General features: G+C 44.9%; 1 protein-coding gene and 1 long non-coding RNA gene across 16 annotated transcripts in view; one reads left to right on the forward strand and one right to left on the reverse strand.

Moving 5' to 3' along the window:
- CADPS2 (calcium dependent secretion activator 2) overlaps positions 1–16,084 on the forward strand; it is a 516,545-nt gene that overhangs the window by 210,483 nt on the left and 289,978 nt on the right. The gene's annotated exons all lie outside the window — the stretch shown is intronic.
- Positions 1–16,084, reverse strand: part of LOC142494384 (uncharacterized) — a 32,992-nt gene that overhangs the window by 743 nt on the left and 16,165 nt on the right. The gene's annotated exons all lie outside the window — the stretch shown is intronic.

Here is a 16,084-nt window from a genome sequence, read left to right on the forward strand (position 1 = left end):
CTTTATCACTTATCACTTCTTGATAAAGTGCACAACCTGCACGAAACGCGTAGAAGGGTTGCAACCCTCTATTTTATGGCTTTCCATTAGAGAGTTTATTTTTGCCAGACCTGCTCTCCTTCATTCTTCTGCTGTGCGCTGCACACACACTGCATAGGATTCTCCTGACCTGGATACAGCTGCACGCTTTGGAGAGAGCTGCTGGGGGACCCGTGAGTACGTGGGCCAACCCAATGAGGAGGGGGATGTGTCTCCGCACACGTACCCCCACCTTCAGGGTGTTCTAGAGCCCCCCTTATAGGTTTAGTACTTTGATTATTATTCATTACCCAGTGTTTTGCTCTTCTCCCTTCAATATATGGATATAGGTCCAAGTATTTTTGAGCACCATTCTCCAATCACATGTACACTGTAACTTCTCTTACCTGCTCTCAGCTGGCTCTTCGGCAACTCGTTGCCATGACAATGCTGGGTCAAGTGACGCGTCGCCATGACAATGTGCACTCCTGCAACAATCAGTTTAACTGTTGTGGAGAAGAGCGCGGGGCCTCTGTAAGCGCACGGCTCGGTGCGATGGTACAGATGGCAGCGCCATCAAGCCGGCCCTGGGTTGATCATGTTAAAGGTGACATATGTCTTTTTGGGAGCAGAATACTTGCTCAGCCTGTGCCAAATTCTAAAACAGCAGAAATAAACTTGCAGTGGTTGTGGGTTCTAGTCCTGTTGGGTCTGACACGGTGACACACCAGTATACCATTGAAGTCACTTGGTGCCTTAGACCAGGTAGGTGTACACAAATTTTTCCCCCTGCGCCCCCCCCGCCCCCCCGCTCCTCCCGCATGCTATCACCCCCTCCTCTTACCTTGGCTCCAGCATCAAATGACGCCGCGGGGTCATGTGACGTCACGTTGCCAAGGCAACGCAACAACAGTTGACCCCGCGTCGTTGTTTGACGCCGCATTGCCATGTCAACACGTCGCTTGAAGCCAAGGTTAGGGAATTTACAGAGGCCTTGCGCGGTCCCCCTGCCTTAGACTTACCAGCTCTATATAGTTGGTATGGAAATCCTTTTAGGAAATGTGGGATGGCACTAATTTAAATATATAGTATGTGTTCTCCTTTTCCAGCACAGTCCCTAATTTATTTGGCGGAAGGTTTGATGGGATACACACATACAACTTGAGATACTACTAAATTAGAAAGCCTTTCTCCCTCTCTCCCTTTCTCCTTCTCATGTGATTCCTTTCCTTTTGAGGTGACATGACAACACAAAACAGAGAAGAAACCACATGGCGCATCAACCAATCAGCTTGCTTGATGTACCATGTGATTCCCTCACTTTTGCCTGACAACTAATTTTCAGACAAAAGTCAAGGGACCACATGGAACATCAACCAATAGGATTGGCTGTCTACCATGTGACCTAGTTATTTCCCCGTATGCTATTCTCTCACTTTCACTCTCTTCCACTCCACAATTCCCTTCCTCCCCTCCTCAACCCTCTCACCTTCTCTCACAACACATTAATAAAAAATGTAAGTCATGTCGGGGTTTATATCTGTGTAAATAAACAAAGCCCATACTTAACCACAACCCTCCCACCCACCCGGTTGGCGGTAATGCGAGCTTCCTCCTCTATTCCCCCCTCTTTCCATATATTTCTCTCCTCCCCTGTCTGAATCACTTTCTCCCCCTTACCCCCTCTCTCTTCCTCCTTCTCTTACAACCCCCTCTCGCTCTCCCCCCTCGTCTATCACTCAAATACCTCCCTCTCACTCAATCCTGCTCCCTCAAAAAAACCCTCCTCAGACTCATTCCCCCCTCCCCCCCCACAGGAACACACACAATTTCACCCCATACACAACCCCCCCTAAAACCCATACAATTCCACCCCTATAATCCCCCCTCCCACAATACATACAACAATGCCCACCCACATACATACAACATTACTCCCAAAATACATACAACACTATCCCCCCAAATAAATAAACTTCACTAAAGTCTGTTTAGGTTAACGGAGGGACATAAAATTGTTAGGTGTGAAGGGAGTGATAGTGAGCTTCAAAGCTGTGGCAATTTATGTGATGATTTAAACAATTATTACTGTGAGTAAATAAAATCTAACAATAAAATAACATTACTACTGTACTACATATACATAAAAAACAACGTGCATGAAAAATTCATAAAATAAAGTCCAATGTGAAAAACACAAATAGTGAAAAAGTCTTATCTGGGAAGAAAACGATGATAAAAGTTCCAACATTCTTTGTGCAATTTGCACAGGGATCTACGTGTGTTATGATCTCCTTTAGAGGTGTTCCACCCCTCCTTTAGTATATACAAAACAGAGCGGGTAAAGCGCAGAGAACTCCCATAATGTAATTCAATTTATTAAAAACATTTAAAAAAACCATGCAGGTAATCATGCGACTCACATTTGGCAAGAAATAGAAAGGCATTCACACTGTTTTGGGGAAGTGTGGCACCCGCTGTAGCAAAGCCACTGTCCTTCTCCTGCTTGCCTGTTTGAGACACGACCACCGATGTAAGTGCAGCTACCTCGTTATCCACTTTTCAGACCGTCTCCAAGTGGGTACTGGCAGCGTGTAAAGTGTAAGGCCCGCTGGCGCTGACCGCGCTCATGCATGAGTGATGACATCACCAACTCTTCAAGCATGATTGCGAGTGTCCTGTGAATTTTGCGAGCAACTGCGCGCGGGGGGTGGGGTGTATGGGGGGCCTATTGAGCGCGCTTCAAACACACTTTTTTTTTTACTTCCCAAGCGCCAAGCTTGGGAGAGCGTGCGTCGTGCGCTCCGCGTGAGCGGGGACGTGAGAATTCACATTCCACAAAGTAAACTTGGCATGCACCGCCCGCTCAGCGCTAGTGGGGGCGCAGCCTTAGAAGATCCAAGGGACACAGCTTGCAGAAATTACCCTACGCATTTTGTGATTGTAAAACAATTAGTTAATTAAGTGAATCAAATGTAAATTTGTCTATCAATGAAAATGAGTATAAAAATTATGGCAACACTGTGAACTCATCATTTCCCTGGTGAAGTGATTTTCAATCACGAAACGCGTAGGGTTAATTTCTGCAAGCTGTGTCCCTCGATCTTCTTACACGCCACACACTGCCAGCGTCCACATGGAGACGGTCTGAATGGTGGATCACAACGCGGCTGCACTTACACCGGCAGTCACACCTGAAATAGACTATTAGGAGAAGGACATTATTGGACTAGTGGTTTTGCTACAACGGATGCCACACTTTCCCAAAAGAGTGTGAATACCTTTCTATATCTTACCAAATTTAAGTCGAATTACCTGCATGTTTTTTAAATGTTTTTAATAAATTGAATTACACTATGGGCGTTTGCTGCACTTTCCTCTTTATTAGGTAGTGTTGCAATGTAAACAAAACCACAAAATAAAAGCTTACCTCCCACTGGAGCCCTAGAATACCTAACCTTTTGGCTGGTTACTACTCACCAGCCCAGTGTAACTGAACTACAGTAACCTCCCCGTTCCATATCCTTGGAGGTGGAGTCACACAACATAAACTGTACTGTCATCAAAAATGTCCCACTTAACTGGAGTCCTGGGTGCAGATGAAAAAGCAGATTAAAAAGAGCCTGACTACCTCAGATGCAGCCAATGTAGCCAGGGCTGCTAGAATTAACCCTTCCAGTGCTGTAACCAGGGAAAAGGGCTTTAGACATCTTTCTGCTGACGTAAACCCCTCTATCACTATCACAGTAGGTCATAACTAAACTTGCTGTTATTCACATCCAGACTATGAAATAGGGCTTTTGCATTGTCTTGATGGGTGTAACACCACAGGTACAATAAACATAATTTAAATAACAGCATTATTTCCCATTACTCTCTTTCTCCACTTCAGCACAACCCCTATTTTGGGGTCTGGATAAGAGCAAAAGCAAGACTGTTGTAACATAACTCTATCAAAGAATAATGCAAAGTTATGCTACAATAACATGACATTCAGACTACGCTTTTGAAATGTAGTTTGGCCGTTGCTTTTGCAGATAATTAGCTATGAAAATACCATAGAGGCCTGGGAATCCGTATCCACAGACTGGGAGCTCAGTAACGACCGACTACCAGTGTTTGCACCCATGGTAACATGGAAGTTGACTGGTGGAATGCTTTGCTAACTAGCAGTTAGTGACATCACAGAAATGTGACCGTCATTTGGTTGGTAGAGGATCGGCTGAGATTACTGGAACTCCAGAGTAGATATTGGATGAGCACCAATTTCTTGTTTGTTTTAAAGCTTAAAGTCTTAAGTTTAAAGTCTTTTGAGTGTAAAGTGTTTTTTTTAGATCTGTTATATGTTTTGCATTAAATACTACACTATTGAGGTTGTGCTTCTGTTTGTTTTGAAGGCGTCTGTTCCTGTTTTAGGTAAGGTCACGGTATAAGCCCTGGTTAACCAGAGCTTTGCTGATCTGGCCTTTGTAAGGCTCTACTTTGTAGGGTACTTGATTTATTTTCATAACTCTGATTCTGTGAAGCTATTATGACAGTTGTCGGGGAAAGTAATAGAGGGAAGGAACTTAGGACCCAGAATCCTACACAACCTTTTCCCTTTGTAGGTGAAACTACAGTTACCAGCAAGCAACACATCAGATGCAGGATTGCTAATGGAACACACTTAACCCTAATTCTCACAGCCTGTGAGAGAAGCTCTCCTCACAGCCTTCACAGGCTGACACACAGCAGAGAGCACATACCTCAGGAGCATGTGTGGATCTCAGCACAAACCCAGCGCTCCTATACACTTTATCTGTGGGAGGTAAAGAAACCAGTGTCCTGATTATCTGGTGCAATTATAAACCGGTGCATGTTTAGCCGGTAAGCGGGGTACCCGCCCGGAACAGTTAAAGTTAACTACATGTTTATCCAGAGCTCTGAGGAGACCTTGAACCTTTCTTGTTTTGACTCATTTGTTTATCTTGAATGCAAAACTATTTATTAAAAAAAAAAAAACCCACAAGCATTGAATATCAGGTTTCTGTGATTGCTTATCGTAGAACAGGGGTCTCCAAACCTGTCTTCAAGAGCCGCACACAGGCCGGATTTTATGGATATCCCTGTTTCAGCACAGGTGGCTCAATCAGTGCCTCAGTGCTTGATTGGGCCACTGATTGAGCTACCTGTGCTGAAACAGGGATATCCATAAAAGCCGGCCTGTGTGTGGCTCTTGTGGCAAGGTTTGGAGACCCCTGTCCTAGAAGACTGTGATAAGAACTCTAAAATGGGTGGCGTGTCACACTATGCATACTCCCCACTTCCCTGCACCCACCTTCTTTTTCTAATACTGAGTCATCTTATTCATCGGTATCACAGCAGTTACTGGGACACTTCTCAAATCTCTTGTGCAGCTGTGATATGTTGAGGTCTCAGTAATTCAGTTACTGGCCACACTTTCTCTTGTGGATGCAGGGGAGACATGGGAGAGAGGAGCAGGCTCAACATGTGGCTATATTAGACAAGACTTCAGAATCCCACTATATTTTTCCAGCTCTGCATACCTCGCGTATGTTTTGTAGCTGTGACTTTCTTACTAGAGGATTACAAACTGCAGAATGAATTAATTAAAAGGCAAAAGTCACCTGTACAGCAGCCAAGTACTGTATGCCTACCAAATAATGTCAAGCTGAGGGGATTGTTTGATGGTCCTTGTTTTATCTTTAGGGAGAACTACAAGTTCTTTTGTTGGACTAAAATATCCTTTTTAACCCAATCCTACTCTGTGAGATTATCATCATGAAGTAAATATTTTATAAAACAATTAGTAGATGGGATTATTTTCAAAGCTGTACATGTTCATTTTAAATAAGCCTTATTTCATGCTTGTAGAATGAAGTAAACATATTGACACATTTTCAACAAATGTTCTGTATTCTGTGAATATTATATAATATAGAATGCAAAAAGATGTTGACCAAGGTCACATAAGTCCCTTTTTAGCACGCACTCATGGTGCAACAATAATCAATAGTAGGGAGGATATAGTAATCCTTAGAGGAGCCTAACTGATGCCAATCACCCACAAAAGGCAGGGCTATATGGCGACAGGACGTCTAACCTGTTAAAATGAAAATAATAAATGTTTATTAGGATATCAATACGCCGAAACAAGTGAAAAGTATGTAAAAGTGAATTTAAACTTAGAATAAAATATTCCCCAAGCTGGGAGGTGCTAGTGCGGTTAGTGATAGTGCTGGCTAGTAATGACAGGGTTAAATGCACAGCGAACCAAACGCTCTTGTCACACGCTAATGTAGCCCTCCATAAATCACTATAAAGTAGCTGGATGGTAAATGGTGTCATACAATAAAGTTGCAAAATGTATCACGCCATAATTGGCTCCGTAATGATAGGACAAATAGGCAATAGTAATAGACAGCTTGGCTGTCGGCTGAAAACTCCAGCGCCTCAGCACGCCTGCGGCCGCTCGCGTGAGCCCCCTCTCAAGGCATCTTCATTGAGGATGCAGGGGCTCAGCGCTGAGCATCCGCACGGCTCAGCGCGGCCTGTCCTTCTATGGACTCGGCCTAAAGTAGCAGGCTGAGTACACAGTAATAGAACTATGTTTCAAATAGTACCAAGGGATCACAGAAAGTGAGTACCAGAGACAGGCTATAAGTAGCCGTGAATAATACAAACGTATCTGCTGCCTTTGCTGCTGTGAGGATGTGGACGCTGCAACCGCTGACTAACACCAGACCTCATGCGGACGCCACCGACGTGACGTCACAGCACCCTACGATCGTTGTGTGTCGTGAGACACTTCTTCAGGGGGGAGGGACTACACACTCGTGTCCATGCGCCTAATATACCCCCTAGTGAGAGGGAGGAGCAAACAGTAAGGGCTGATCTCTGGTGTTGCCTGTCTGTAATTAACAGACACGGCTTGTTGCTCTGTGCTGTATCCACCCACAAATGGGGAGATGGGGGGTTATTCCCACACAGATGAGGGGGTTATTTAAGAGAGACAGTGTATCATGTAATTAGGTAGATATAGCAATACAGTGTGAGTGAATGCATAAATCACCAAAGAAATCATGTATTTTAAAGTTACACACAAACTGGCATATTGAGCATGATAATAGTCTTGATACAGATGAAACATCAAGATATACATGACACTAGTAGTAGCATGTGTGCATAGGCTTAAGGTCCAGATGAACATGATGTAGGGGATAAATGTATAAGGTAATAAAACCACTATAGTAGAGCGCACCAGGGTTGTGGAAATGCGATATAGTGTACAGTCCACCCCCTAGGGGTCAAAATGGGTTTCTGATGGTAAAGAGGTATATATATATAACATCTTTGTTTGCTACATTAATACTTCCTATAATTTTGGGTAGTGGGATTCAGGTGTATATATATATACACCTGAATCCCACTACCCAAAATTATAGGAAGTATTAATGTAGCAAACAAAGATGTTATCAGAAACGGCACATTGTGGATGATAATACGTGGTAGAACCGGCTCTAAAAAAACATATGTTGAGAAGTCACTGATGATTTCGTGGAGGGTAAGTATATGCATAATGAAGGTATGTTGGGTTTGGATCGCAAAGTATTGGATTATGTATCCATAGGTACTGGTGTAGGACTGTACTACTCTGGGCAACCCGCCCCCAAAAGGGGTCAAAACGGGTTTCTATAGTTAATATCTACCTCGATCCCACTACCCATGATCAAATGAAGGTAGTGCGGTACAGAGAGATGTATCAGATGAATGAGGTATAGATGAATCCCTCATTCAGCCCCAATGGTGATTTCGTACCCAGTTTCTATATCCATCTGCATTCATGTTGTAACAGTTTGCGATCCCAATCCCCTTTGCGGGGTCCCCAGGGAACATGTTCTATCCCTATAAAGGTAAGTACATCCACATTGCCCCCATGTATCTCATTCACATGTCTTGCCACAGGGGTATCCCGTTTATTACGAACAGAGCCAATGTGTTCGAGTACCCTGATCTTAAGTGGCCTATGGGTCTCGCCTACATACTGTTTAGTACATACGCATGTAATCAGATACACGACTCCACTCGTCATACAATTAATGAACATCTTATTTGGGAATGAAGTTGTGTTGTTTGAATCTGAAAAGAACTGTGCTTTTTACATTGATGGGCAGGCTTTACAACGGCCGCAGGGATAGAACCCTTTAGGTTTAGGTCCCAACCAGGTTCTATTTTGACGGTTCCTGTGATGACTATGTACCAGAATATCCTTAAGATTTCTGGACCGCCTGCATACCATGCTTGGTGATGTTTTCAAGACCTATTTTAGATCATTGTCCTGTATCAGAATGTGCCAGTGCTTGGTTAGACTCTCACGTATCAGTTCCCATTTATATAGGTGCTGATGAACCTGACCACCTTCTCACCCATATTATCAATAAATGGGCGGGGTTGAAGTAATTGGTGTCTTTGAGTACATAGAGCCAGATGATAGGCTCTTTTGACGGTTTGTTTACTGTAGCCCCTCTCCAGAAAACGACCTCTCATATCAGTGGCCTGTCTCTTGAACTCAACAGTATTGCAGCAGTTACGCCTCAGGCGTAGAAATTGTCCCGTAGGTATACTATTAACCATATACGTGGGATGGTGACTAAAGGCCATGGGAAGACTATTATATAATAACAATATCTGAAGAGGCTTCTAAAAGGCAATCTGTCACAAATAATAATGAAAATGTTATGGTGGATGTAACCTGTTTCTGGCCTGTTTTCTTCCAAATTCTGTTCATAACCTAATTTTAAGCTTCATGAATGTGTCACTGGCACTGCATTTCACCGAGACAGACCAAGAAGTGAGCTGGCAGCTGCTGTCAGTATGAGGCGTATTAAAGAAGTCAAATGTGTAACAAAATATATTCTGTAATGTTCTGGCAAAATGTACCAAGCTGAATATTTTTTAGGAGGCCAAAAATAACAAACAATGACTAGTTAGTCTTAAAATGCTCACTAAATATGATATACTACTTTGTATAATTTAACACCGATGTTGGAATAGAGCAGTCATTCCCAACAGGGGGTTCGTGAGGTCTCAAGGGTTTCCCAAAACAAATCTGTAATGGAGGATCCCAGGCAGTATAGTGAGTTCCTGAGCCCATGTGGGAACTGCGCATTTAGTGGCTTTCCTCAATGCTTTGCATCCACAGAGACAAGGCATTGTGTGATGAGTTTGGAAGCTCCCCCAGTAATTGACCGCTATACCACCCATGCACACACAGGTGCAGTTGCCTTATTAAGTGTGTGTGTTCCCCCCACGAGCTCAGGACCCTATACAGCGAGATATCGGTTACACAGTTATGTTAGTAGTAGTCTGATGACGATCCCTGATGAAGCAGCACCAAAACGCGAAGAGACAGTGACTACTATTTTGAGAGAGAAAGGAGGAGAGAGCCACCATGAGCCATCACAACTTTGAGTCCAGGAACGAGGCTGAGTGAGAGCCGTCATTGGGACTGGACAGAACAGCAGGGGGATCGATCTTACAGGGGCGGTGTTGTTTGTGGCTGCAGCTCCTTCTCCTCCATAATGTTAACAAGTTGTAAAATGTGACTGTTCACTTTTCACATATTTTGGTTATTTCAATAAATCCAAACCATCTACCCCATTATGTGTTAGTCTCTGTCCCCAGGTGGGTTGAGGCTTCATTCCGTACTTACCCGTAAGTCGGAAGGGGTGTATAGTAGGGACCATTTGGAACCATGCCTAGAGCTGAAGGAGTGGCTCAGCGAGTAAATACACTGACTGGCACTGAGTTGAATCTGGTTCAATTCCTGGTGTCAGCTCCTTTTGACCTTGGGCAAGTCACTTTACCTCCCTGTGCCTCAGGCACCAAAATCATAGATTGTAAGCTCCATGGGGCAGGGACTGTGTCTGTAAAATGTCTCTGTTAAGCACTATGTAAAAACTAGCAGCGCTATACAATAACAAACTACTATTATTATTATCTTTATCATTGCCTTATATTCTTTGGGGCTATGTGAGTTTTGCTATCATAATAGAGCTGAGTTTGTCTAGTAATCTTATCTAGCATTATTGCACAATGATGTCTCTTTCTTTTTAGCTTTTGGTGTGATTCTGCGCTACCCACTGCACAAAGAAATTACATATAAGAACTACGAGGACGGTTCATTTGTGTTTGAGCAGCATATCCAGTATTTTTTTTTTTTTTTTTTTACTCTTTATCACTTCTAATATTTACTATATTTCACACTTTTTTTGTTTTCTATCACCTTGGTTAATCACTACTAATCAATATAAGAGCGCCCGTTGTGTTTTGTTTCTGATGAGTAGGCAATAACATTTATTAATTAGGGGTTCGCAGAACAAATATTTTCTAGAAGGGGGTAGCACAGTGTAAAAAAGTTTGGGATCACCTTAAATAGAGAATGCTGTAATTTTTAAATATTTGTACCCTTCTGGAACCAGGCCTGTGTTGTGCTCAATCCTGCGCTCAGACCTTGTTCCTTCCTTCTCTGTACTTAAGAGGCTGCACATCTAAATTTATTCAGTGTCTCTTCCCTTGAAAGAGACCGGTACTCACACAGGAGTGTAGCTGGCATTGGCACCCACTGTCCACTCCCCTTGGGGGAGTGAGAAGTGATACATTTTCCCCTGGCTCTATTAGGGAGTCAGGGAAGAGTAAAGATTGCCTCTGGTGCCCTTGGCCGGGGGTGGATGTCCAGGGACCATCCTAAGGTTGGAGACCTGTCCGTTATACTGTGCTGAAGCAGATGCAGTTTGTGTTCTGTGTATGCGGAGGAGCAATAAAAGGTTCCAGTTAATTCCTGCCTAGTGTGCAATCTGTCTGGGGGGAGTGGAGTAGTTATTCTGCAGGAGATTGCCTCCATCTTCCTGGAGCCTGCAGCAGATGGAGGCGCTGTATCAGATGAGCTAAAGACCAGTAATGTACCCCAGAAGGCTGTCCAGACGTCCCCACTACCATCGGCAGACCACTCGGCCTCCTGTAGCCAGCACTATACACCATGTAATGGCAGAATCTCCCAGAGGGTGGGGAAACAGCGTTACATTTGGAGGTGCTGGTGAGATCATAAGGACAAGCTTTCAACGAAGCAAAGCAGCATTTTATGAGGTCTACAGAGGAAAGGGAGACTAGGTGTAACTCGTAGGCCCGTTCTATAGTGCCTGCGCTTGCTGCGCCGTGCGCGCGGCATTTATGGTTGGCTGACGTTAGTCAGCCTTTCTATAATTGCGCCGCGCACGGCAAGGAGAGTGAAACTGTCCGACGGGGGATGATGAAAAAAAGAAAGAATTTGCGCCGCTACCGCCGCTAAAAATGTAAGTATATGTGTGTGTGTGTGTGTGTGTGTGTGTGTATGTAAAATGTTATTAAAAAAAATATTCAATGCTTTATTTATTTATTTGAAAACACACACACACACACACACACACACACACACACATACTCGCGCACAGTATACACACACACATACAGTCATACACTCACGCACAGCATACACACAAAATGTGTGCGGCACGTGCACGCGCCTTCGCACAGGCATGGCCGAACACACTATATAACAGTCTTAAGGGAGCTGCAGCCTAGGCTAACCTAAAGGGCGAACTGCTCTGAAGCAGAGGGCTATTTCTGTTTCTGATAGGTGTAGGACGCCTGGAGGGGGTGTTTTGGCTGGCAGGGCCCCAGAAACTCTGGAAAGGGTCTGCAATGTCAGTGCCATAGCAAGGTGGCGTAAAGTATTGCTAGATAGTGTCTGAGAAGGGGTGCTTGATCCACAGGTGCCATAAACTTTTGTTTTCGCAGCTACCAGGGTACTACTAGCCGTTGATGCACATGGAGCCACAGGAGTACTCACAATGGACTGAGATCGTGTACAGCATATGGGAAAAGAGCTTTGCCTAGCCTAGGGTATATCTTTACTCAGGTAGTCAGCTAACCATGTGCTGTTGTGACTCGAGGAGTGGATTCCTGTAGGAATTGTGGAGACCGCGCGGTCTTGTACTTTATAGCACTCAAAATGGTGGTTTCCTTGAATATTTTTACACAAGATGGCGGTTCCCACCTAAACTGGTGACCGCGTGTATTTTTTGCAGAAGAATTGCACGCTTCCTTCTTGCACAGTTCTGCAAGGACTTGGCGCGAAAGCTTGAGCCGCGCCCACCTGCTGTGAGTGGTCTGGGGCGCAGTAACGCCCACTACACTGTGCCCCTACTCTAAAGTCCACCAGAGGGAGGGGACACTTTATCAACCAATCTAAAGAGACTGTCTCTACTAGGGGAGGTGCCGGATGTGGGCTGCCGCACCCTCAGTTCTTCGGAGCCAGCAAAGCGCAAGGAGCTACACTGCCAGTACTCCTGCTTCTGTGTACCCAGCCAAGTCTAACGATGACCAGCTGTAATTTCACACACTACAGGTTGCCAGGAAGCTTCCTAGTAGTGGAGGTGGAGGGAAAACACTATCTAAAGTGTATTTGCCCCAGATGTGACTTCCCAGGTGGGGATGTCAGCCTGACCGCTATGTGTCCGCGGTGCGGGGCATTCTTCCTGAAGCCAGCGCTGATGCGGCCTACGGCCTTCACGCCCAAAGACACGGCTGACATGCAGACCTGTGCGGCCGAGGCGACTACTACTTTAATGGGGGAGGTTCCAGTGGGCTTGTGTGCCCTAGCGGATGCTCCAGGGGGCCCATGTGCCCTTGTTCCTGAGCCGGAACTGACCCAAGACCAACAGGGTTAGTTGACTGACCGGGGTGATGAGGGGCCGCTGCCATTGGTGGTGCAGGAGCCGGAATGCTGCCTGCTTATATCCGCTGACGATAGCGAGACGCTCTGGTATCTCTCCCCCACGGATGTGTCCCTGACCTCATCTGATGGAAGCGGCAGTCGAAAATCTGTCGTGATGCACCCGCCGGCGTGTCCACCTGTCAATGCTGTGGAGGAAAAGCTTACCTGCGGTGCGGATCCACAGCGGAGTCCGGCATCCAAGACAATGTCAAAGCAGGCGATGGTGCGGCCTGAGCAGCGCAGGAGCATCCCAGAGGTGGCGGCTTCGATCAGCGTAACCAACGTACCTGCGGCGTATCCTGAGGTTCCAGCGAGCCAGCGGAGCGATGAGTCTGCCACCTTACTTCCTGCAGGACCCGATGTAGGCTTCCGGTGAGGAGGTGTCATCCGGTGCCTTCTCCTACGCGACCAGCATCCTGTGAGCCAATAGGTAGCCAGCACTATACACCATGTAATGGCAGAATCTCCCAGAGGGTGGGGGAAACAGTGTTACACCTGCTGTAAAACTTCAAAGCCCAATTGACTGGTATCTATATACTTTCCATATTTGGGATATCTTTTTGTCTATCACAGGCAGCTTTGGATTCTTTTGCTGTTTGTTAACCAACTCTACTGCAAAATAGACCAAGAAATTACAGTATACCACACTTTACAAAGAGACTCCACATTATTATACATTTACATGCACTGGAATATGTGCAAAATATATGTTCAAAATATACACACAATAGAATTGTTAGATACCATAATAAGGCCTCGGACACGCTTACCGCTGGCGTGCTGAGGCGTGCTGAGGCGCGCTGAGGCTCAGGGAAAGCGGGTGCTTTCCCTGGCCTTGCGGTTGCTTACCGCACGCGCTCTCAGCAGGCTGTCAGGGGGGGCGGTCCCGTCACTGGCCGGGGGCGGGCCAGTGACGTCACGGAGCTGGTTCGCCCTCATTGGGCGAACCGCTCACGTGACCGGCCTGTCTCGCCGGCAAGCGGGGGAATTTTAAATTCCCCTAAGACCTGCGCTTCCGCAACCGCGCGGAAGCGCAGGTGAGCCCCTACTAAAGCCGCTCTAATTGCGGCTGTAGTGGCTCAGTGCTGAGCGGGAGCGCGCGTCAGCACGCTTCCGCAAGCAAGCAGGCAACATGGACGAGGCCTAAGGCAACATTGTAAAATGCTTTCATCCAGAATTTCTCATAACAAAATGAAAACTACATAGTTAAGTTTTCTACTTAATTAGCCTCACCACTTAGGTCAGTGACTTTTTATTAGGATGACATGTTAGCACTTTTAATAATTGGCTTCAATTATCAAATTTACTATGGTAATTGGTACATTTAGAATGTGATATTTTAGTTTCCTTGCATTTTGTTAGCGAATAACCCATATTAAATTGTCTTCGTGCCCCCATATTTTTAATAACAAAATTGTCAGAATGAACCAGAGCATATAGTGTAAGTCTGACTCTATGCCATTGCCAGACAATGGTTCATAGTTTGAACATACTCTAGTGTTGCAAAATATTACACAAACTTGTAATTTACATATTTATCCCCATGCTGTAGAAATAAAAGCTAACTTTGTTCTGCAAAATTTCTACATAATGTGTGGATGATTTCAGTTGAGTAAGTCTTCTCATGGCATAATGGATCATTTAATCTGACATACCCTTGACCATATCATGCACGCAGTCCCTGCCTCTCGAACCTTGAAACTATTGTACAATCTGATTTTTCAAAGATTGAAAACTGGATCACCCAAAACAAACTATTTTATAAACACTAATGAAACAGTAACTATCATGCTCAGGACTATCGCTAAATTATGTAAGCTTCCCATGACAGAGTTACTGATCAGAACCAGCTCTAACACGAATCTTGTCTCAGTTACAAGCTTTAAATATTTGGGTATGTGGCTTGAGTACAATTTAACATTTGGTTGTACAGATGAAACTGCCGGTTCTGAGCCACTTTCCTTGCAGGTCACACACGGCATCCTATCCATAGCCGTGAGATTCCAGCGGCCAGACTAATGGCCCCTCGGATTAACACAACGGGGGTCCCTCAGTTTTAATGGGACTTGTATGGTGTGAATCCTAACGGTCTTCACCTGTCTGTAAAAGACACACAGTAAGAGAGAGACTGAATCAGTCACTCTACCTGCGTGCTTCTAACAGGCGATCGTGCAGCTTTTATTTTATTTTAATAACATATTCTGCTGCTGACCCCCTGCTTCCTAAGCTACAGACCCCGTTACCGTTATGGGGTGCCGGTATCCCGGCGGCCATGTTTAAATTCTCCCTGAAAAAAGCAGAGGGATACCGGCGCCCCATAACGGGGCCTGTAATTCGGGAAGCACAGGGTCCCCGGACCTGAAATGAATGTGATTCAGCTTCGGAGACCCCCAGCTACAATAATGTTATCAAAATAAAATAAAAGCAGCTTCATTACCTTCGCGGCTAACTGCTAAGACAATGAAGGGGTTAAGTCAAAATACCTGGTTACTGGGGGTAGAGAGGGTGAGGGAAGGGGGTGGTTGCCCTAGGGTGGGTGGTAGTAACCGCATGGTAATGAAAGGGTTAATCACTCCCACAACCCACCCGAGAGGCCTAACCACCCACCCTGGGGCAACTACCCCCTTCGCCCCCCTTCACCCACCTCATCTGCCCCCAATAAATATTCCAATACAAACATCAATACAATACACTGAACAGTCCCACCCCCTCCCACCCCCCAACACATACAGTACAGTAATAGTCAAAATCCCTATTATCCATAATGTGTTAGTAGATCATTTGCCCATTAAAAAAATAATGATTTCATCCTCCTATTTTACTTTTGGTTGTTGTCTTGCTACTTTGATATCTCTTGGAATCCAGTCAACTACAATCCCTGTCCAATGATAATAATTTCAGCTTGCAATATGTCTGGCCCACTGATATTTTAATTTCTTCACCCTTGTGATGATGTCTCAGACTTATATTTGGTTTCAAACCCATTCTTATTATCCTGTGTCTTCGGATAATACCCAGCATGTATCTCACCATACTTCTTGGAGTTGTCTATAGCTTCTGAATGGTCTTTGCATTTATAGTCCAAGTTTCACACCCATACGTGAGCACAGGCAGGAACCACTGATCAAACGCTTTGTACTTTTTGGGCACAGTGGAAGGCTGTCTAGTAAAGATTGCTTTGTTTCTTCCAAATGTGTTATATCCCATCTTCATTCTTCTATTGATTTAATTCAAAATATTCCCATCTATTCA

This window comes from Ascaphus truei, chromosome 5 (genome assembly GCF_040206685.1).
Source record: "Ascaphus truei isolate aAscTru1 chromosome 5, aAscTru1.hap1, whole genome shotgun sequence".
NCBI lineage: Eukaryota > Metazoa > Chordata > Amphibia > Anura > Ascaphidae > Ascaphus > Ascaphus truei.